Source organism: Macrobrachium rosenbergii, unplaced genomic scaffold (assembly GCF_040412425.1).
Source record: "Macrobrachium rosenbergii isolate ZJJX-2024 unplaced genomic scaffold, ASM4041242v1 171, whole genome shotgun sequence".
NCBI classification, from domain to species: Eukaryota; Metazoa; Arthropoda; class Malacostraca; order Decapoda; family Palaemonidae; genus Macrobrachium; species Macrobrachium rosenbergii.
Window position 1 is genome coordinate 1,413,763 of NW_027100729.1, and position 22,684 is coordinate 1,436,446.

The window sequence follows — 22,684 nt, forward strand, 5'->3', positions numbered from 1 at the left end:
AAATACAAGCATTGGGTTTGTCAATAGTCATGGTCTCCTTCCTCCCCTTGCAAGAGGAAGGAGTGGGGTTGCTTCTATTAACCTGAACAGGTTTTAGAATTGGAGCTCCCGTTAATATTTTGACCTGCCTCGATCACTAGGTCCAGCTTGTAACAGGCACGATTCCTGCCCGTGGGAAGATAAGCCAGGATGGGGAGAAAGAAGAGAGGCCAGTCACTCAACATTCAATCTCCCAATCACAACCAGTACAAATAAAGATGCAACCTGTTCTGTTAGAGGAGCTGGATAAGCTACACAACTTATTTTGAGCAGCCACCACAGGACCCAAGGAAAAAGTGTCCAGGACTTGTTTGCAACATCCCCAAAGGTAGAAGGAGGTGAACCAAGTCTGTTGGGACCACACACCTGCCTTCAGCACCTGGAGATAGACCGACATATTCTTCCGAATAGTATTCTGACCAATGCTGCGGACCTCACTGAGCTCTCGGACCAAGACCAACGGTGTAAGATCTTCTCCTTTGCAGAGTACGCTCTCCTTATCATCTCACAAAGCCAGAAAGAGATGGTGTTCTTGGACACTTCTTTCTTGGTCACAGCCAGTACTAAAATGAGTATTTTCATAATACTCAGGCCAGAGGTGAACATAGTCCTCTTCAGATATACAGCTCAGCACTCTAACAGGACACAGTAGCATCTCATCTGGTTCATTACCTACAAAGTCCTCTAGGGAGGGGATCGTGAAGGACTCAAACCGTGCGTCAGGGACCGAAGGGTTCTGAGTCTTCGCTACGAAACCGGGATGAAATCGAGCGTATCTGATCCCCATCCCCTCAAGTGTTTAACATCGAAGGAAAGTCCGTGAAGCTTGCCAACTCTCTTCGCCGATGCCAGGGCAAGCAAGAAGACAGTCTTGAGGGTCAGATCCCTGTCTGACGACTCTCTTAAAGGCAAATACGGTGCACGAGTCAGGCTCCTTAAAAACGAGTCACATCCCACGCAGGGGGCCTGAGATCCCTGGGTGGGCAAGACCGTTCGAAGCTTCTCATGAGTAGAGAAATCTCGAAGGAGGAGGAGATGTCTACTCCTTTCAGCCGTAAGACTAGGCCGAGTGCGGCACGGTAGCCTTTTACAGCTGAAATGGAGAGAAGCTTCTCTCGGCGAAGGAAGACGAGGAAGTCCGCGACCTGCTGAACAGTAGCTCCGACCGGAGAGATACCCCTTCGACGACACCAACCAAAGAAGATGGACAACTTTCCCTGGTATACTGCTGTGGAGGATCTTCTGAGGTATCCTGCCATCTCTGTTGCTGCGCGGTGCGAAAAGCCTCTCGCTCGCAAGAGATGGTGGATAACCTCCAGCCGTGAAGACACAGGGAATGCACTGCCAGGTGGAACCGCTCTGCGTGAGGTTGACGCAGAAGGTTGGGCCAGGGGGGGATCTCTCTCGGTGCCTCGGAGAGGAGAGCTAGCAGGTCTGGGTACCAAACGGCCTGCGGCCATTTGGGTGCCACCAGAGTCATTCTGAGATTCGGGGTGATCATCACTTGGCTGATCACTCGGCGAATCAGACAGAATGGGGGAAAGGCGTAAGTGTCGAGATTGTCCCACGGGTGTTGGAACGCGTCCTCCGCAGCGGCCCATGGGTCTGGCACGACAGAACAGAAGACCTGGAGTTTCCTGTTGTGCCAGGTGGCGAACAGATTGATGACTGGACGCCCCCACAGATCGAACAGCCTTTCCGCTACTTCCTGATGGAGGGACCACTCGGTCCCTACCACCTGGCTCTGGCGGCTGAGCTTGTCTGCCACGACATTCCTCTTGCCTGGAATGCACCTGGCTGACAGCTCTACTGAGTGAGCTACGGCCCACTCGTGCACCTGCATCGTCAACTGATGAAGCTGGTGGGACACCAGTTCCCCCTGCTTGTTGACATATGCCACTACCGTGGTATTGCCGCTCATCAGTACCACGGAGTATCCCATCACTCGATCCTGGAACTCTTGGAGGGCCAGGAAGGCCGCCTTGAGCTCCAGGATGTTGATGTGAATGTGCTTGTCGTCTCGACGCCACACTCCCGAAGTCAGCAACTCCTCCAGGTGTGCGCCCCATCCCTCGGTCGATGCGTCCGAGAACAGAAGCATGTCCGGAGGGGGAGTATGCAAGGATACTCCTATCAAGAGGTTCCTGTCGTCTAACCACCAGTGAATGTCCTTTCTCACCTCCTCGGAAAGAGGAATGAGGAAGGACTGGGGGTCTTGGGACTGGGACCAATACTCCTTTAGTCTCCACTGGAGAGACCGCAGGTGAAGACGCCCGTGAGGTACTAGTTTCTCCAAAGACGACAGGTGACCGATGACGACTTGCCATTGCTGAGCTGGTTGCTCCTGCCGTGACAGGAACAGCTGTGCTGCCTGCCTGAACTTGCTGATACGAGAGTCCGAGGGAAAGACTTTCGCTGCCACCGTGTCTATCAGCATGCCCAGGTACTTTGTCCTCTGCTTGGGGGTGAGATCTGACTTCTCCAGATTTACCATGATCCCTAGATCCCGCCAAAACTCGAGGAGACAATCCCTGTCCTGTAGCAACTGCGAGCGAGAGCTCGCCAGGACTAGTCAGTCGTCGAGATACCTCAGTAGACGTATCCCGTGCGAGTGGGCCCAAGCTGACACGAGAGAGAATACTCTTGTGAACACCTGGGGAGCGGTCGAGAGCCCGAAGCAAAGTGCCCTGAATTGGAAGACTGACTCCCCGAGGACAAAGCGGAGGTACTTGCGAGAGGACGGATGGATGGGTATCTGGAAATAAGCATCCCTCAAGTCCACCGTAAGCATGAAGTCGTTCTCCCTGATGGAGGCCAGCACAGTTTGCGCTGTTTCCATCGTGAACCGAGTCTGGCGAACGAAACGGTTCAAGGGAGAGAGGTCTATGACTGGTCTCCATCCCCCTGAGGCTTTCTCTACGAGAAAGACGCGGCTGTAAAAGCCTGGAGACTGGTCCGACACGACTTCTACAGCACCCTTGCTCAGCATGGCTTGCACTTCTTGCTGTAGTGCGATGTCCTTCGACGAACCTGGAAGATGTTTGGAGATGGACCGGAGAGTAGGTGAGGGGAGGCCGAGACTCGAAGGGTAGTAGATATCCCTCCCGAAGGACATCCACTATCCAGGTCTCGGCTCCGTGTCGCTGCCAAGTTGCCCAATGGCTCGACAGGCACCCCCCCCACCTTCGGCAGCTTTTGGGGGGGAACGCCACCCCTAGCGTTTCCCCTTCTTCTTCTTACCCTTTGCCCCCTTTACCGGCTTGGAAAGTGGGCTGAAAAGGGTGGGAGGGACCCCCCCTTCTAGGGGCAGAAGAAGGCTGGGTGTTTCCTCGGGACCCCTTCGAAGACTGGGACTTCTTAGGGGCCGAGGAAGTGCCAGCCTGGCCTGAAGACCTGGCCGCAGTGGGGTGCGAAGACCTGGAGGTCTTGGCCACTGCCTGGTGGACAAGCCGGTCGCTGTCATCAGCACGGCGCTTGTCCACCGCGGCGTCCACCAACTCTCTAGGGAAGAGAGAGGAGGAACCCAGCAACGGTCCATTCCGAAGGGCGATAGCTGACTCGGGACCTACAGACCTGGCAAAGCGAGAGAGAACGGCATCCCTCCGCTTTAGCACAAGGTTCGCCCACAGGTTTGCAGTCTGGTGGGCGAGGTAGGAAATAGCCCTACCTCCAGACTGGCACAGTCTCCCAAAGGCAGAGTCCTCCCCAGGTACAATAGCGCCTGAGGAAGCAGCTACCTTCGATACTGTGAATGACCACAGATCGAGCCAGGAGACTGCTTGGAAGGCCGCCATGGCGGTGGCTTCCAGGGTTGCAGCTTCTTGCTGAGAGAGGGATATGCTCTCTGCAGTCAATTGCTGCAACGACAGACCCGGATCCAAACGAGTCAGGTCCGGGTCAACCTGTTTGGTCAGCAGCGCCCCTTCCACTGGAGCGTAGAAACGCTTCTGACGAGGCAGAGGAGGAGGAAGAAGCTTGTCCGAGTGGCCCAAACAAAGCGAACTGTCTTGCCCAGACACAAGACTGTTCACCTGGTCGAGTACCCCCTCGACAAGCGCGGACCACGGCAGCCCCACCGAAGCCTTGGGTTCCTTCTTTGGTCCCCAGAAGGATTCGAGGCACGATGGACGATCCACAGACGAGGCTGTGGTCCCTTCCCCGAGGTCATTGTGCTGACGAATCAGCGCGATAACCTCAGCAAAAGTCCTCTGTATTTTGGGGGTGTCCGCATCCTGGGGCAGAGGACCCTCGAGTTCCTCCCGAACTACTCTCCCTGCAGGAGGAAGAACCTCGGCAGACCCGCGTGGATCTTCCTGAACTACATGGGCGTAGGACCTGGTCGAGCCAAGAACCGAGCCAGGTGCATACCCCAAGCTGGACTCTGAGGAGAAGACTCCAGAGTTCCTATCCGACTCACGCCCCTGGAGAACGAAGGGCGGAGGGGACAGGCGAGGAAGAGCTCCTCCACTGGCTTTACTGGCAGAACTCAGAGGCCCCTGGAAGTCAAACCGCGGTGGTGGACGAGCAGAGGGGTTTCAGCCCAGGTGAAGGAAGAGCGGAGCGCTCGCCCCAGTCTTCTTCTCCCCGAGCCAGGAGCCGCTCGGGAAGACTGGGAGGGGGCTGGGAGGGCCGGGACGCGCGGCTTCCCTACCTCTCCTTGTGTTTGGCCAGGCGGGGAAGCCTCTCGAGAAGAAGCCGGTCAGGGACTCTTCCCTGTCTCTCCCGGGAACCTGACTTGACTTGGCACCTGAAGGAGTGCCAGCAGGAAGAGACGGAGCACCTGCATGTCCCGGCTCTTTCTCTCGCCACACGCCCTGGTCTGTACGGCGAGAAGTTTCTAAGGAGACCCGGGTACTCGGAGTAACTCACGAACGAGTGTCTGACGTGGACTTGCTGGCCTTAGATGCAGGACGTTTCTTAGGCGCAGCGGGGGGGAGTGCCGAACTTGGTCTGCACGCCCTTGGCTCCCGGTGCCCCTGGCCCGGAGGCCGGGGCAGCGGTTCCCTGATCCGAGGATTGGGAAGAGCTGACGAGAGATCCCACTGCCTTCCCTGTGGAAGGAGGCAGACCCTTAGAAGTCTTGGTGCGAGATTTCTTTGGGGGGGGAGGCAGACTTCTTCTTCGGCTGCGAAGCCTTGGAAGGAGAAGTGGAAGAAGCAGCAGACGAAGACGACGAAGATGACGAAGATGAAGATGAAGACGACGACACCTTCCTAGACCTCTTCTTCTTCTTCCTCTTCACCATCTGCTTCAGGAACGTTGTCAAGTCACCAAGCCAGGAAAGCGAGGCCGCAGACTCAGGAACAGCAGGAGGGGCTGCAGCAGAAGGCACATCCCGGGCAACGACAGCGGAGCTCGGGCCAGCAATTGCCTGGGTAGAGAGAGCCGCGCGTCAGCCAGGAACAAAAGTGGGCGGGGCCGGGAATGCAGGCGCCCCCTCCCGTGTGAAGATTGGGTCGGGCGTGCCAGGGTCATGGAATGGGGATTGAAACAGACGAAGGGCCGGGCTGGAAGGTCAGACGAGGAACAGCATTCGAAGACAGGCCAGGGTCAGCGACAGTCACATAAGGGTATGATGACGTCACCATGTAGGCAGGGCCAGCATGCGTGAATGGAGCCAGGAAGCCGGGAGGCAGCGGAACAGCGTGCTGCACCGCAGGTGACGCCGACACTTGGGTGTCCAGATGCGATGCAACTGACACCAGCATCTGGGCAAACCTCGAAAAGGTGACGGATGCAGTGTGACTGTCACTGCCTGAGTGGGTCGTGACTGGAGCGGGGGCAGGGAGCCAATCCCTCCAGTGACGAGCCAGGTAGGTCCAGGTGTAGCCAGGATGAGCTTGGAATCTGTGTCTGGCTATCCAGTCCGGAACCTGAAGCAAAAGTCGGGTCAATACACGAAGCCTCTACTCGCTCCGGAGGAAAAAACCCTCCGGAACGGGAAGAGACCTCAGAGAGGATGTCGCGGTCCAACTCTCCCGCGCGCCCTTCCACAAACGATGAAACGTAAGAGGAAGGGGAGGGGGAGTCCTCACCTGAGGGAGAGGGAGCAAGCAGGGGAAGCTCGCCGGGAGGGAGAAACAAGCCCGACACATTCGCCACCAATGGAGTCGTCGGGGGCGTATTTCCCTCGGACGACTCCTTGGTAGGCTTACGACGGAAACGTCTCCTCCCTTCGAACTTGCCCCATTGCTCGGAGGACCACGAACAACACTCACTACAGGGATCGTCGCGTGAACACACACGTCCCCTGAAAGATGTACAGAGGGCGTGTGGGTCCACGTCGACTCGAGATCTAAAGGAATTACATTTCTTACCCCCTACCCCGGGACACACACGCTGGGGATAGGAGGATTTAGCTGATTTCTCCATGATAATGAAAAACAAGAAAGAATTTCCCACCAAAAGAGAAGAAGTACAGCTGTCAGGCAGAGAGCGATGAAGAACAACGTCCGAACGCTACGACGGCCAAAAGCAAATTGGAATGTTTACATCCGGGCAGGCATTACTCCCGCCTCCCGGACAGTAGTTAACTGCCTAACCACCTTGTTTGAAGTTCAATGGCCATTTCCAGCCTACGCCTGAAAGTAATCCCTAATGTAGAGGACCTCGGGTTTGTATATTGTGTCGGAACAAAGATATTTTCAAATTCAAAATGTGATACTACTGATTCAAAGCAAAACTTGACTACAAAATTTAGACCCAAACAAAGGACACAAAAGAAATCAAACTGAAGACTCCTACTGCGTCCTGGTTCCCACCAGCTGCTGACTGAATTATTCTTTACAGCCTTTTGTTTAGGCTTCTGTTCATGTTTCTGATATTTACCTTTTTTTTGTGCTTTTATGTTCATGCCCAAGGGGTCACCGGTAAGAGACAGTGCCCATTTTCCAGGTGAACGAGTAGTTACCAAACCGAAGGGGCCGGGCTACTCACAGCTCCCTTGGACAGCTTAGGCTGGCCCAGGAAGACTACAACAGGTCAGCCAACATAGATTTGGGATACCCTGCTACCAAAATTTTGACCAAAGTAAAATAAATAACACATGGGAAGACTCAAGACGACTTCTGCAGACTGCCCCCCCCTCCCCCCCACCAGTCACCAACCTCAATATTGACCTCAGGTTGGTTTGCTGAAGGACGGGAGCAGGATCTCCCACCTCCTCCAGGCAGAAGCTTCGTCCATGTCTCTGATTTCGAGTGTTGCCTGGGGGTCCAGGGGGGGCAACGCCACTCCCCTCCCTGCCAGGTCAGGGCAAGGTGCCCCAAGTCAGTGTAGAAAGGTCATTTATGACCTTTTTTCTGTTTTACCCAGTTTTTTTTGCCCTTTGACGGCCCTCCGAAGGTGGAGGTCCTACAGACGGCGCCCTCTGGGGCGCGAGGGGGCAGTGCCCGAAGCAGAGGGGCTGGGGGGCGGGGCAGTCACAGATGACCCGTGGGGCAGGTCATCCTACATCAAGTACTGGGCTCTGAGGAAAGAGCCTACTCAAGCATCTAGGATGGGCCTCAGAAGTGACCTCTCATTAGGCCTCGCTTCGGCTTCAAACTCCCACAGATGAAGTGACGTCATGACAAGAATAATAGAGAGGGGAAATATATATACATATATAAATTACCTTTATTGCTGTCAGTTGAAATGTCGCGCCTCGCCTTCGTTCACATCAACAACAATAACAGGATTCACGCGGCTGTAGTAGTAGTAGTAGTGGGTGAGGCTTCTCTTTGAAACGGCTCCTCTCACACTCCTTCTATTTCTCCTTCGCTTTGTGTTTGATGAAGGATATTTCAGTGTGTCTCTTATTGATTCCTTCCTGTTAAGTATATGTAAATATGTTTGCTCATAAATTCCTCCCTATCAAGTATATTATTATTTATTTGTGTGACTGTGGGCAATGCTACTTGAATGGCTGCTTCCCTCTGTTGTTTATATCGATAATAACTATGTTGCGGAGTTGGTTCCGTCAGTAGGAACCTTCCTTTTGTAACCTAGAAACTGGCATTTTCACCAGACACCTGTCTGAAGCATCTCATCATTGTACGTCACTGATATTGACACAGAAACTTCTATATAGTATGTGACTGCATTTATTATCTACTCAGTAACAACATCGAGTTCATTGTTTCCTATCTCTGATGCACACTTAAATCAGCAGACATTTGAATGCCTCTCATTGTGTACTTTCAGACGGCGTTCGTTGTCCTTCTCAGTAAAAAGAGCCAAAAGTAAATAGAATTATTGTACTTATAAATGTGACTAATATTCCATTCTTCGCAGATTATCTACTTTCCACCGCACCTGTTAAGATAAGGAAACGGTAAATGTGCCTCGTAAAAATTAGTGAATTTGTAATTTATTTTAAGTAATATGACTTAAATCTGTTATGATTCACTTGTATATATTACAATTTTTCATCAAATCTCACATACTGAAAATATTTTACTTATATCAATCTATTTTTCGGTTTTATCGCAATCGAAATTTGGTATTGTTTCTTACTGATCGTATCAGTCTATGTGATTATTTTCATTAACAAATATAAATGAAAGGTTATCTTTCACTATTCATCACATATATATACAGTGTATATATATATGAGTTATTTTGCCTCTAACTATAGCTTTTAGGTTCACTCTGACCATGAATTAAGGTCAGTTTGAACATGACACGACCTCGAACGTAAATCTTCGAACCTAATCAAGACTTTAATATTTAGTATTACCTATTGTGCGCTGTCTACATCTGAAATATAATCTATTTCTTTATATAGGGAAATAAAATAGGCCTATTCTATTTGTGCTCTTAATGGTTATATAACAAAATTCAGTAGTGGTGATCAAATCTATTAGTTTTTGTGTATTGAAATGAAATTCTGATTCATTGTGAGTGCCTTTAATATTTTATAAACATTTTTTGAGTAAACTCATTTCTCTTTTGTCTTGAATAAAATAAAACTTAGTTCATATCTCCACATCTTATCAAACTGAAGTAACTTCAAACATAATTTAAAATTTCATTTTGTATCTTATTTCTTTTATCTGGAATTAAAAATATCTATTTGACATTTATTACATTTTAATTATTAAATCAAAAATAGTTTCAAGTTTATATCTAACAAGTTTCAATACGAATATGATCATGTTTATATTGAGCTAGCACCATAGGCTTAGGTCTAACTCACTAATTCATCAGTAGCCAATGCCTTGTTCGCCCAGGGTCCAACGTGGGAAGGAATTATCGAGGACTGCCGTACATTATGCTCTCAAGGTCCTACAGGATTGGAGGAAAGGTTTCATTTAAGGGCAAAAGGATGAGAGTAATCACATGGAGAGTGATAGGATTCAAGGACCCTCTTGTCTCTTGACGTGAGAAAGTTGAGGTTAGTTTTTTGTGAGATTTAGGCCGTCAAGCCGAGCGCTGGGTCGCTTTGGCCATTCAGCAGCACTTAAGGGTTCATCCACACCATAGGTTCGGTAGCGCTCCACTCTCACTTCGGTCCCGGTCCGGTCCAATAATGTTACATGAATTTCCATGGAAGCATTCACACTGGTGCTCACGGTCCGCTCTCACTCCAGTCACGATCCCTTCAAAAGGTGTTTTGACTGGAGCGACAGTGTGAACACAGTTGCCACGGTCCTGCAACCCCTGCCCCACTCCAGTCGAGATTCAGCCTTCATATGAGCAGGTAGTGTTACATTTTGTCCTATGAAAATCAAAAGAAAACACCACAATGAGATCATGTAAAAGGTAGGTAAATTAAAAAAGTTTCCTTTTATTCATCACTGATATGAAATAAGGACAACGCATAAGCACAAATTGATCAAAATTAATCTACAAAACTCACTTTGATTTTGTGGTTTCAGATGAAATGTGAATAGAATCAGTAAAAAGCAAACCAGAACTATATGACCTGACTTTGCTGCACTGTAGTGATAATGTGGCGAAGAGAAGAAGCTGGGTGGCAGTAAGCAGGCAGCTGGGTTGGGAAGGTAAGAAATTCAATGTACACAATAGTATCCTAAAGTCCACTGTGGAAATGCATTTCTAGCCTCACTATAGGATACTCTATGGGCAGGGTAAGTAAGAGGCACTACTCCCGTGTTGACGGTTTATTACAGAAGCGTCTTAATCCTAAGATGGCTGCAGGGCAACTGGCATTTGCACCAAAATCTTGGCGTGGTAGGAGTTAGGTAATACGTTGCTAACCATAGACACAACACATTCCACTCAGTAGTATACAGGGTGTTTCGAAATTAGAGCACCCCCCACCTCTACAGCATAAACTAAAATTGATATGGACAAAAACAAAAGTTTCTCTCTGAGTATTTAATATTTCGTGTGGCCTCCATCTGCCTGTACCACAGCCTGCATTCTTGAGGGGTATGATTTCAGCAAATCGCAAAAAAGCTGAGACTCAAACTCCACTTCCCTGAGCACTTCGGTCACCTCTCTTCGCAGGTCGTTGAGGCTTGGTATGCCATCATAGTTCACTGTCCGCGTTTCAACACGATCCTTTAAGATACTACCAATGTTTTCACACACATTAAGGTCAGGGGAGCTACCTGGAAATTCACTTGACGAGAAGAAATCGATACCACTGTTTCGAAGCAGCTCCTGTGTCTGAAGAGCCTTGAAACATGGTGCCTTATCATGCAAAAATGTGACTTCTTCAACAGATAACACATTTTCAGGATCTTTGAGGAAAGAAAATACTCCACCAATAAGCACAGTTTCTCTGAAGTATTCGCCATTCCATGACTGTCCTTTTTCTTTGATGATCCATTAACTGTTTGGCTGTGAAACAGAGAAAATTTCCCAAACATTCAGGAAATTTCACAACTTGGTGATAGCGCACATCATCGCTGATATCCAACTTTGCAGCCCAAATGATGTCATTTTTATGATTTGGCTTCATGACTGTGACAATGAAGAATTCATCTGATGCGGCAACATGGAGAAAGTCAGCTTCATCCCAATCTTTAAGAAATGAACCACAAAACCATGCACGGTCTTCTCTCTGTTGCTGAGTGATGTTGGGCTTGCTGATAACATGAAATGGCTCGATACCAGATTTTTTCAACTCACGATATACAGCACTATAACTTCTCTTCTTTCCCCTTTTTGTTTCTAGTTCAAGTGCCAATTTATGTAAAGACTTTTTTGGTCTACCCACTGCCTCAGCTATGATGTCTTTTGACTCCTGAGAAAGGACTTCAGGCCTTCCAAGATTCTCACTCTTTTCGCGATGACAGTCATATGGATTTTTGTTCCAGTTTCTTTTAACAAAGGATTCATCTCTTTTAATGTATTTAGCTATCCAGGAACGTGAAATGAAGGATATTCCAGCATCCCTGGTCTCTCTGAAGGTTATAGCCCAGTTTCGGTCAATCCATCTGATTTCCTCCGAGTCGTTAGCCAAGGCTGTATCTAACTCCGTCACTCAGTCTGAAAATACAAGAAATGTAAAATAAAAAATAGCTTAATAGAAACTTAAAATAATGTACTTGGAGACAGGCTATAGCAGAAAACTTCATAACTTCCCATTTGTTCTATGGAGGCGGGGGACCTCTAATTTCGAAACACCCCGTATATAACTGATATCAGCACAATGACACATACTTATCCTACAATAATTAAAAAACTAGAATAAATGAGAGAGTATGTGAAGGATTTAGACTTCAGTTTTTCTAGCAAAACTGAATAATCAGTTATAGAAGAGGAAATATAAGAACTGTTAAGACATATAAAGAAATCAAATCAAATAAAAGCAGAGAAAGGAGGAATAATTGAAAAGTGTGAAATATATATATATATATATATATATATATATATATATATATATATATATATATATATATATATATATATATATATATATATATATAAGAGAAGGCTCCGTATGGGGGTAGTGCAGTCAGTGCACCTCATGCGGTGCACTGTAGGCATTACTTAAGGTTTTTTGCAGCGTACCTTCGGCCCCTAGCTGCAACCCCTTTTGTTCCTTTGATTGTACTTCTCTTCATATTCTCTTCCTTCTCACTTTGCTCCATTTCTTAACAATTGTTTCATAGTGCTTCAACTGCTTTGAGGTTTTCCTCCTGTTGCACCTTTCAAACCTTTTTACTATCAGTTTCTATTTCAGCATTGAATGACCTCAAAGGTACCAGCGCTTAGCCTTTGGCCTCAATTCTATATTCTAATCCAATCTGTAAGAAAAGAAACTCGCTGTAACTGCGCCAGACAGCAAGATCCCCTTAGAAGACTTTAGATCTAAATAGCAGAAGAAGGAGAGAATGAGAAAAGGAACTGAATATTCAGAAAAGAAATACCTGAAATCTAGAGCACTTACTAACCCATGAGAAATGCGGTCACATCGGGATTAAAATGAAAATATTAGTGGCTAAATCTCACACTTAATAGATATTGATAGATTTTAAATATAAAATATGAAATTATCTATTAAAGAATATGATATAATAAAGAAAAAGGCTTACATAAGCCATTTAAAAGAGAAACAGAGCCCATAGGAAAGCCGCTACAAGAATGAGTCCCTCAATTACTACTACAATAGTATAAACAATCTTCACTCAAGTATAAATAACTCGAGACCCTTTTATTGTTTCATCAATTTTTTATTTAATTTTGTTTAATTTTTGTGATTTATATCAACGGAGATACAAAATTTAAGGTGATTTTCGTTTATTTTCATATTTTTATTATTTTCTTCCTCTTCTGCAGCGGCCGTCTTATGACGTCGATTATTATTTATATATATATTGAATCATTAAGATGACTGACAACCTTATTAATGTACCTCGTTTTGGGTGAGGTCTCTCTCTCTCTCTCTCTCTCTCTCTCTCTCTCTCTCTCTCTCTCTCTCTCTCTCTTCGAGTCTAGTGTCGTTCCGAGATGAATGGTGGTGGTTTGGACCTCTTACTACCCTTGAGGGGTGCCCTACAGGTCCACTCCTCCCCGTGGGGTTGGGGTCCAGCTCCCCCGGCCAGTTGAGAACACGGCTCCCTAAATCTGGTTGGGTCAAGTTAGGTTAGTTTAGGTCCGGTTGGGTCAGGTCAGGTTAGGTTATGTTAGGTAATGTCAGATTAGGTTATGTTGGGTAATGTCAGATTAGGTTATGTTGGGTCAGGTCAGGTCAGGTCAGGTCAGGTCAGGTCATAAGAAATAACTGAAAATGGAATAATCCTTTCTTGACCACCAGTCATTACTAACTTGCCTTTGTAAACAAAACATTACTCGTAAATTACAGTTAAGTTCTGAGTTGAAGACTTTTCATTTTTAAATGTCCACTGCATCAAAAATCTGGCCCACGTCCAATTACCAATGGTTGACCGAGCGCCATAGCCTAGGCTAGGCTAGGTACCAGTATGTACTGTAAGGGGTAGGCACAAAAACTGTTGCTGGTAAAAGAAAACACCTTAAAACAAGCCTGATTGTTACAGTAGATTAATAAAATATTGAAAATAAGCCAAATTATGTGTTATCACAAACTTGAGAAAAATTGCTTAAGTGACGTTGGCAGCTTGTAAACAAACCAGAGCGCCATCCTGGTGGCCTGTCTCGGTAATACATAAACGTTGTTTAAGTTCAGTATTAATTTATGGTAAATTTCATACACTCTACTTGCATTGTGTAAATAAAAGCTCTTTATTAAAGTATCTTTCAATAAAGCTTGCTTTAAACGATGCGTGGGAACAACACCAACAAGTGGTGGCTGACGGAAACACTTTTGTCCACAAACATCGTATGATTCATCGGGTGAGATTCCGGTTTGTTTTTCAAGCTCCGATGCAAAATTTACTCGAAAATTCACATCGAAATTCAATCATGTTGAGTTCTGATGTGGTCGAGGCCTGGGGTTCTACTGCATATATATTACTTTAGGCTATTTGTGACTAGGGAGGAGGAGGAGGAGGGGGTCCCCCTAACCCAGTGCAGTCAGTCACTCCCTGCATATAATTAAGTTGGTCTGGGATGAAGGAAGACTTTTGTGGGTGTGGGGTAGAGGTTAAATGACCTTGGAAATGGCCACAAATATTGAAAAACCTGAATGTGGCTAATTCAGGTGAGGTCAGGTCAAGGGAGGGTTAGCCTTGGTCAGGCTGTGTTAATTTATTTGGTGATTTTATTCTGAGGATGTCCTAGTTATTTATTAATATACCTGGTAGAACTGTGGAACAGCTCTGCATCTGGTATTACCTCGGAAATTGACTTTTTCTATTGTATTTTGGTTTCTTGTCAAGAATTGACTGTTACTTTTTGGCAGTTGACTGTAATTAACCCATAATCAACCTCAGAACTGATATGTTATTGTGTGCTGGCCATCCTGGAATGCTACCATGCATGTGTTGTTGGGGAACTTTTGGTAAAAAGTGGAGTTTCCTTCACCTGGGGGTCCAGGGGCAGAGCTCCCCAGCTAAGAAACATGGCCTGCTAGGTTAGGTTAGATTAGTGTAGTTCATTTTATAACAGGTTTCCTTAGCCAATCCCCTCTTGAACATATGGCTCCCTGATGATATGCGCTTATGCGGAACCATTCCATAACAACAACGTGGCAGTCTGGTTTTTCTCCCAACGATTTCTCCCACCCAAAACCCTGCATTCCCAAAGGGTCCCCAGCCATGTTGGGTAGAAATATAAGGTTAATAATAACTGACCGACAATAAACACCACCACCTCCTTCATCAGCAACACTAAAAGTATATGAAAAATCAATTTCCAAGATAATAGTACGAGCAGAGCTGTTCTGAAGTTTCGCCATATATTTTTATGACTGGACAGTATAGAAAATGGTGTATTTTATGATGCAGTATGAATTAGGTGACTTGAAAATTTTTCCAAAATAATGTGAGAAATTTGCCATCTTTCTTTCATGCTTTTACATTCATCCCCAAGGGGCTGGTACTGGACGTGGCGTCCCACAGAGCTTTTCTGTACAAAAACGCATATATACTAGAGACAATAGATTTCTCGAATGATCTCGCCAGGACTGCGTCATATATGTATACGCAACATTTTCTATGCCGTACAGTCTGATACTAATTAATTTTTTCGTTCTCATAGTGAAAAATGATTATGTAAGCTAGTTCGAATAATTATTATTTCAAACAACTGTTGATTCGAACAATTGTTTTTAAACAATAAACAATTAAGTTTTGAAAAATTGTCCGGATACCAGGGTAGGTCAAACGGAGCGTCCTACTCTTGCTTGAAGCAAGAACTAGGCGAGGGATGTGGCATTGTAACAAGGTGGTAGATGGGGCAAGTGGATGACCCCACAGCCATGAATTTGGGCTCAATTTGGGGTGGGAACCTGTAAGGAACCCTCGCACCTACTCTTGACGGAAGGATGATCACTGTCGAGACTTGGCCCTCGCAAAAGGGTATTCTCCATAGGGGGAAGTGCCGTCAGTGCACCTCACGTGGTGAACTGTAGGCATTATTCTATAGGGTTCTTTGCAACGTCCCTTTGGCCCCAGCTGCAACCCCTTCCATTCCTTTCACTGTGCAACACCTCCGTTCATATTCTCTTTCTTCCATCTTACTTTTCTCAGCCCTCTTTGACAGTCCTTCCGTAATGCAGTGGTAAAAGGTTTTTCCTCCTTCTCTTACACCTTTCAAACCTTTCTGCTCTCATAGGTCCCAGCACTTGGCCTTTGGCATAAATTCTGTATGTATTCCTTTTCTATAAAAGACTTTGGGTTTGTATATCTAGAAGAAATACAAAGTATCTTCAATTTGCAAATTTTGATGTGTAGCGTTTCCTGTTTCTTTTATAGGTGTGTGCTTGGTAAGTGTTCCTAGGTGCAGTTGCAAGTTGTCGTAGATCCTTTGGAAGTGATTTGGAGTCACCTGCTGCCAATGTAGGATGCGTTGACATCTACAGGACACATGCCATGAGATTTCTGCTGTCATGTTACTTGTTGGGTGAGTGTTGAAACAATTTTATGTTCGTAAACTATGAAGTGACGTAGAGGAAGAGATCATACTCTTGACCATATACGTACGTGACTTAAATTAACCACAATACCCTTTCTTAACTTCTCAATTTCTTCACATTTTGGAAACTCTTGTCCCCGTGAAGCCGAGATCCAAGTCAAGGCAGAAAGATATGAAGAGGTTCTGATGCCCGGCTGAGATTTGATCTCAGGTCCGGGTACGTAATGAGGTAATGATCATTTCCTCTTTGTGGTGACAAGTGTTTCCAAAATGTGAAGAAACTGAGAAGTTACGAGGGAATTGTGGGTAAAAGAAGTTGCATATGTTTAGCCAAGTGGACACTGATCATTTTTTCCTTTGTGTGTTGTTTCTCTTGTACATTATATGTTTGTTAATGCATTTGTGGCAAAAAGTGACAGATATTTTTAATACTTTTCATATTTTTTTCATTTGTATAAACTGTATCTCCATAATCTTTGATTTTTATGCCTTTTTGTTAATTTTTGCTTCAATGCAAATTTATTACTTGAAAAAGAAAGTGCCTCTCACGTGGTGCACTGTCAGCATAACTAAAAGGTTGTTTGCAGCATCCCTTTGGCCTGAGGCACACCCACTTTTGTCACCAACCTGGAGGCGACAATCGAGGGCATGAGACTACAAACTACAAACTATAAACTACAAACTATAAACGAGAAGAGTTGATGATGGTGTATGTAGGGAAAGGGAAGGACTTGTCAGTGTGAGAGAAGTTTCAGATTCCTGTGCTGGAAGAACATTTCTCAAGGAAATGGTGCAAAGAACTTGAAATAATCAAAATCAAGGGACGACCAGATGAAGGATATAGGCATACCGTGCTTTGCTAAAAAAATATATAAATTAGAAAATATGAATAATCATATACAGGAATTGGAAGAACTGTTCCCATATGATCTCTTGTGTATATGGAAGCATTCTTTTCTATGTTAAAGAACAGATTTGTTGTCTAGACTCTGCAGATGCTGGTAGACTGCTGTTGCTAGTGACCATCAACAGGGAAGGATATTTCCCTGCGCCACTGTTTGTCATTTGCTTGTGGCTAAAGCAAGAGCGACAGCCACATGGGTTCTAAGCAGAAAGGTTTAAAGCACCAAGGGAAGCAGTTGCTCGCCCAAAGGGAAACCTATACAAAATCCCTGCTTGATTCGGATTGATTATGTAGAGGTGCTCAACTTCCTCAACACCTTTGGTTGGAGTACTGTACATATTTCCAAACTGGCTTTAAAGCTGGGAATGAATTGTAATTTGTTCCTACACAAGTACAAACCTTCGTTCTTTACATGGGAATTTTAGCCTGCAACGCGAGCTGGAACAGCTATTGAAACTTATCAACAAGGTAGTCAAATACTGACAGGTGGGGGAAGCCCCCCCTCCCCACTTGTCAGTCTCCACTCCACTTTGCTTCCAGCCGCTGTCAACTCCAGATGTCTCTCATGACTCTCTGCCCGACTTTTGCTGTTTGAACTTTCATTGATGAAACTTGAGTACAGGAAGTACACAGGTTACATCGGGGGTTCTGTTCTGACGCCTTGCTGTAGCCTGGAAAACGACGTAGCTCAGAAGGTCGCAAGGGAAATTTATACAAATGAGAAATAAAGTGATGAAAGCCTTACCTTTAATCCTCTGGGTGTACTGTACAGGTTTTTTTTGCTTGCATTCTGATGTGGTGTGCATCGGAAAACCTCCAAATTTTGACCTTATATTGCAGCTGTTTTTATGTACTTTTACTGTCCCTTATATTGTAGCTGTACATATACTTTTACACTCCCATTGCGGCTTAAGACGATGACATAACCTCGGGAGTTTCCGCTGTAACCCAGAACCAATTTCTTTATGAATTTATTTGAAAAGTGACGTAAACTTGGAACGACGTAACCTGAGTGTGACGTAACCCGGGGAATGTGTTTGTATTGATTTCCCAAACCCATCAGTCAAAGAAGCCTTTTTGCAAGGAATTAAGTTTGTGTATTCCTTGTCTCTACGAATGCTGTTTTCGTGGGACATGTAACAATGTCTGGTAGTTACGCAACAGCTGTTTCATTCTCCGATGTACTTGCTAATAAAGTGACCTTTCAGGGGTGGTAGATTTAACCACATGGAGGTTCCTTGACAGTAGGACTGCCTTAGTTGAGGTAATCCTGCTGTCACAGCCATCCTTTGTATTCATTGGAATAGGCTAGTAGCCTCATTCCTTTGATTTCTGCGACTTGGTCTTTGTGATTTTCGACTGCTGCTGCAGACGAGGTGAGTTTCAGCAGTGGTGGAAGGAGGTAGAGATATTCTCCTTTCCTTCATTGCCTTCATCTGCGTTGTGCTTTTTGAGCCTCACCTCTGCTCGGACTCAGCTGTGAGTTGAGAAAGCTTAGTAAGCTTCTTTTTGTGTGCCTTTGCCTTTATGGTGGGCAGGAGGATTTCAAATCAGTAAAGAAATGAATTTAGTGAGTGATAAGAACCGTTTACCTGGCAAAATTTTTTCACGGGTCTAGGCCAACAGCATGATTTTGGCGCTACTGTAAATTCAGGCAGTGTGGTAGACGGTCTTGAACTTCAACTTCCAAATATAATTTGTTCAGTGTAGTGTTATAAACTTGATAACATGCAAGAGATTTGGTTCGTATGCCCTCCTTTCCCTTGTTTTACCTATCCTAACCCCCATATCCTTTCCAGATCCTTATCTGTTGGGATACAACCTAAGAGTTGAAGTGACCTTCTGCCCCTTGTCGTTGGAACACACGTTAGTCAGTGGCATGAGTTTTATCAGCGCACAAATTTATTTCCAGGAACATAACCGAGGTCATTGGTTTTACTAACCTAACAGATAGGATTTGTTTCAGTTTAGGCGTAAATTAAGATGAGCATGTTTAAACTATGCTAACTTTATTGCAGGGTGATATACGATTCCTAGATTGGGTCACCATCGTCTCAGTCAGGCAGCTCGACTTCACTTCACAGTTTCGATAGGAAGCATTTTCGTCATTTAACGTTTTACACTTGTTTTAAAGGCATAACTAACCGTTCTCTTTTAAAGGCGTAACTAACCGTTCTCTGTATTTTATTTACTTCTAAAGGTGTTTACTTAATTAGTCTGTTATAATATTGGAGCTTATGTGAATTAACTGTGCATAAGCTTAGACTGAACATATTTACCATTAATTTTGGTACTCAATTTGCCATAACCTGGTTGAAACTTACTTGAATTCCTTGGCCTAAGTGAACTTGCCTGGAATTCTTATGGCCTTAGTTTTAATTTACTCTGAGTCCCTTTTTGGGTTATTGAACTTAAATAAAATTTACTTTTGCCTGAATTTATTTACTTAGATTTACAGAGCAGTTTATTAATCCTTTGGACTTTCTGGCACAAGTCTGAAAAGACGTTACGTGCATGGAAGAATTATGCGTTTAACAGCCCGTCCTTTACTTTTTACCTTTTTGAGAGAACATTCAGTGGAAGGAATTACTCCTGTCATTTATAGTGTACATTCCTTCGATCTTCCCACTGAGTGATATAAAATTTCCCACAAGAAGTTTGTAGTGTTCTTCCTACTTTTCTATGGTTGGGTGACCATAGACACAGGTGATCGCTTCTCCCCATCTCAACGCAGTCCTTTGGAATCACACTGAGAGGGGTTTTGCATGACTCATTCTCACGGACTGTTGGCTTTCATTACCCAGCTTAGAGGTCGGGTTAGGTTTGCTGATGATCCACGAGTGTTCTCCTCTCTTTCCTTGGTCGGGCAACCGGGGTGATAGGGAAACACTTCGGCTCCTCTCCAGTGGTCTTTTGGGATCGCACAGGGAAGAGTTTGCGCAGCCTTTTTGCGCTGCTTATTTATTCCTTAATGGCTTTTAATTGAGTTTTTGGGAAGCCATGAGCTGGTGTTCCTGGTTCTTCCATGGCAGGATGGCCATAGTTACTGGGTGAGACTTCAATCTGTCTGTCCCCGGATCTTGGGGCTGTTAGAGTGGGTTAGCACAACCCGGCTTACAGCTCGACACTATCAATGCCTCCCATCTTTGGATTGGGTTGTTAAATAGTGAAGGTTTTTGTGGAGTTCTCCATCGCTTCTTATCTTCCTCTTTTGATACTTTCAAGGGAAGGAGAAGAGGACTACTACGTTTGACTTTCACTGCAGGAAGATGTGATAGGCTTCCAGCATTTGATCCTTTTCTGAGGAAGAGGACTGATTGCCTCACGTAGCCCTCGGTTTTCCACATTGGTGCAACTGTCACTCTGGGGCTGGCCAGTGCTCAGCTTTGCTCTCTGAGAAGAAGGTCTTTTGTTGGGATTTTCAATCACCGTCCTCAAGGCCTAAAGAAGAGTCTATATTGGTTGCAACTGATACTCTTTTGTAAGGGGTACACTGGACGTTTTTAGAGACTGATTTTTTGTGGCAAACTTGTTGCAGTGTAGGCTATAGAACAACCTGCTTTTGACGCTTACCCTCTTGCACAACCAAGGTTTATGGTAGCAATGAGTCTTTTCTAAGGATGCTTAGGGAGGGTGCACGCAAGTTCCTTTGATTCAGGTGCCACTTGCTTAAGGTTGTCACCATTCTTTAGTTCCTTGTAGAGGAGGGTTCTGAGAACCTCCTTCCTCCTCCTCCTCTCATGACTTAGTCTCATGAAGTTGTGTCTTCAGGTGACTGAGACTATGACATGGGAATGCCAGCTAGTTTCCCCAGGGATGCTTTGATGGTCAGATGCATCCAGTGAGGGGTAGGAGACACTTCTGGGCATTGCTGAGTGTGGCGAGTCTCTCTTTAGAGGTGAGGGCTAGATCCTTTCAACACCAGCTCTACAACTGGATGCAGGCAACAGCGACATTGGTTCCTTATCACCTGTGTTACAAAGAAGTTGCCAAGACTCCAGGTTCTGAGCTTATGCCTGGCTACCATTTGGCACAGCTGGTAGCTCTGGGGCTAATTCTTCTCCATGCTTGCTTCTGTTTAAGCTCAGAGAAAAGGTTCTCCTGGAAGGCAACTTTGAACCGTACGTCTTTATCGCCATTTTGCCTTTTCAGTGCAGAGTCGGCAGCAGGTTGCTCTCTCCTGTTTCCCTGGTGAAGTCTTGGACTCCCCATGTGTCTGTGCCAGGTAATTTCCAGACCTGCTACCACTATGGTTTGAGGTCCTAAAGAGATATTCGTCTCTAGTTAACCTCAGATTCATCCGCTCAATCTGGTATCTCCTACCATTGAGAGTTCTGGCACTTCACGCCTGGATGTTTTCCAGCCTTTCTCCTGGTGAGAGAATTCTTTCCCCACTCACCATTGGAGTCCTCAGATACTTCCGCTCCTTGAGCAGATCTACAAGACTAGAATCGTCTCCAGTCATTGATGTGGAGATGAGGTTTATCTCTGGTCAGAGCTTTTGGTCAGCAGGTAGTGGTGTTTTGCTCACCTACCATTGCCATAAAGCTTCTCTCTGCCCTGGGGTTTTGGAAAGGCTTGGTCAACCTTCAACCAGGGTTTGATGCTAGGACTGGATCTTTGCTTTTCGAGGGAGAGCTTTTCTGAGCTCATCCCTGTGTCAGCCGGTGAAATATCCATCCAGCACATATTTCTAGGTAAATACTTTGCTAAATATACCAGAGAAAAAAGCTATCAGGAATGCTGGGGTTACTACCCCCAGATCGATCATCTATAATAAAATAGACGTCGGTATAGGTAAGGGTGAGTGATTGTTGTCACTGCCACAGGACCGCACTCTGAAGATATCCCAATGACAAAACCCCGGAACGTGGGGAGCCAATCCAGCGCCCATACTCACCCGCCTGCCAACCGACGACCCCAGCGCCATCTGAACTCATTCCATTCTAGCACGTGCTTGTGTTTAAAGCTTTTTTTGTGCTGCTTCCTCTTTGGAAAATTTTGGATTATATTCATCATGGCATCAAGTAACTTCACCGTATCTAAGTTAAGTACCATCTTCTTGTGGGGTTTTTACTACTTGTGAGGCTCTTATAGGCCCGTAAATTAATATTTACAGGGTCATATATCGGACGCTCCCTGGTGTTCGCCGCCTTAGCCATGATGACCTTGAAGTACACTCTTGCAGTTGGTTTCTGCAAGGGTTTCTTTCGGTCGCTTACATTTTCATTCAGGTTTTATAATTCCCCTTCAAGAAGTTCCTTTGGAGACGTTTTTCTATGTCGAGCAGGTCCTGGTACCTTGATTAGCGTTGTTCCTTACGGAGGCCTCCTCCTCTTATTTTGGTTCTTATAGTTAATTCATAGCGTATACCAGGCTCTCGTTCGAGTAGATTCCCTCTCCAGGGTGGTGCTATCTTTTGTCAGCTTCTGACCTATGGTGTATTGGATGTCATGAATAATTTAGCTTTATTATGATCCAAGCTCGGCGTCAGGTGCAGTCTAATGGCTGCCTACTTCCTGTTCGCCTTGCTCAGTTAGGCTATACGCTTAGCACAAGTTCTTTTAATTTTGTATATTTATTCATATTACGGGTACTTATATGTATACTGGTTAATTTTAATGATATTTTATTAGAAATGGGGATCCTAGCCTAACCCTCTCGTTCCAATCGGTGGGTTAGGCCATTCAGGTTAGGTTTCGCATTGTCTTAGCTCCCATCTCTCCCGACTATGTCGCTTGAGCGGGGGAGGGAGGGGTAGGCTGGTCGAGGGAGTTCCTGTTTGTTGTT

General features: G+C 45.6%; 1 pseudogene; it reads left to right on the forward strand.

Annotated features, from left to right (window-relative positions):
* Nucleotides 1-12,624: 12,624 nt before the first annotated feature.
* The window catches only part of LOC136838137 (zinc finger protein 208-like), a 207,667-nt pseudogene continuing 197,607 nt past the window's right edge, over nucleotides 12,625-22,684 (forward strand).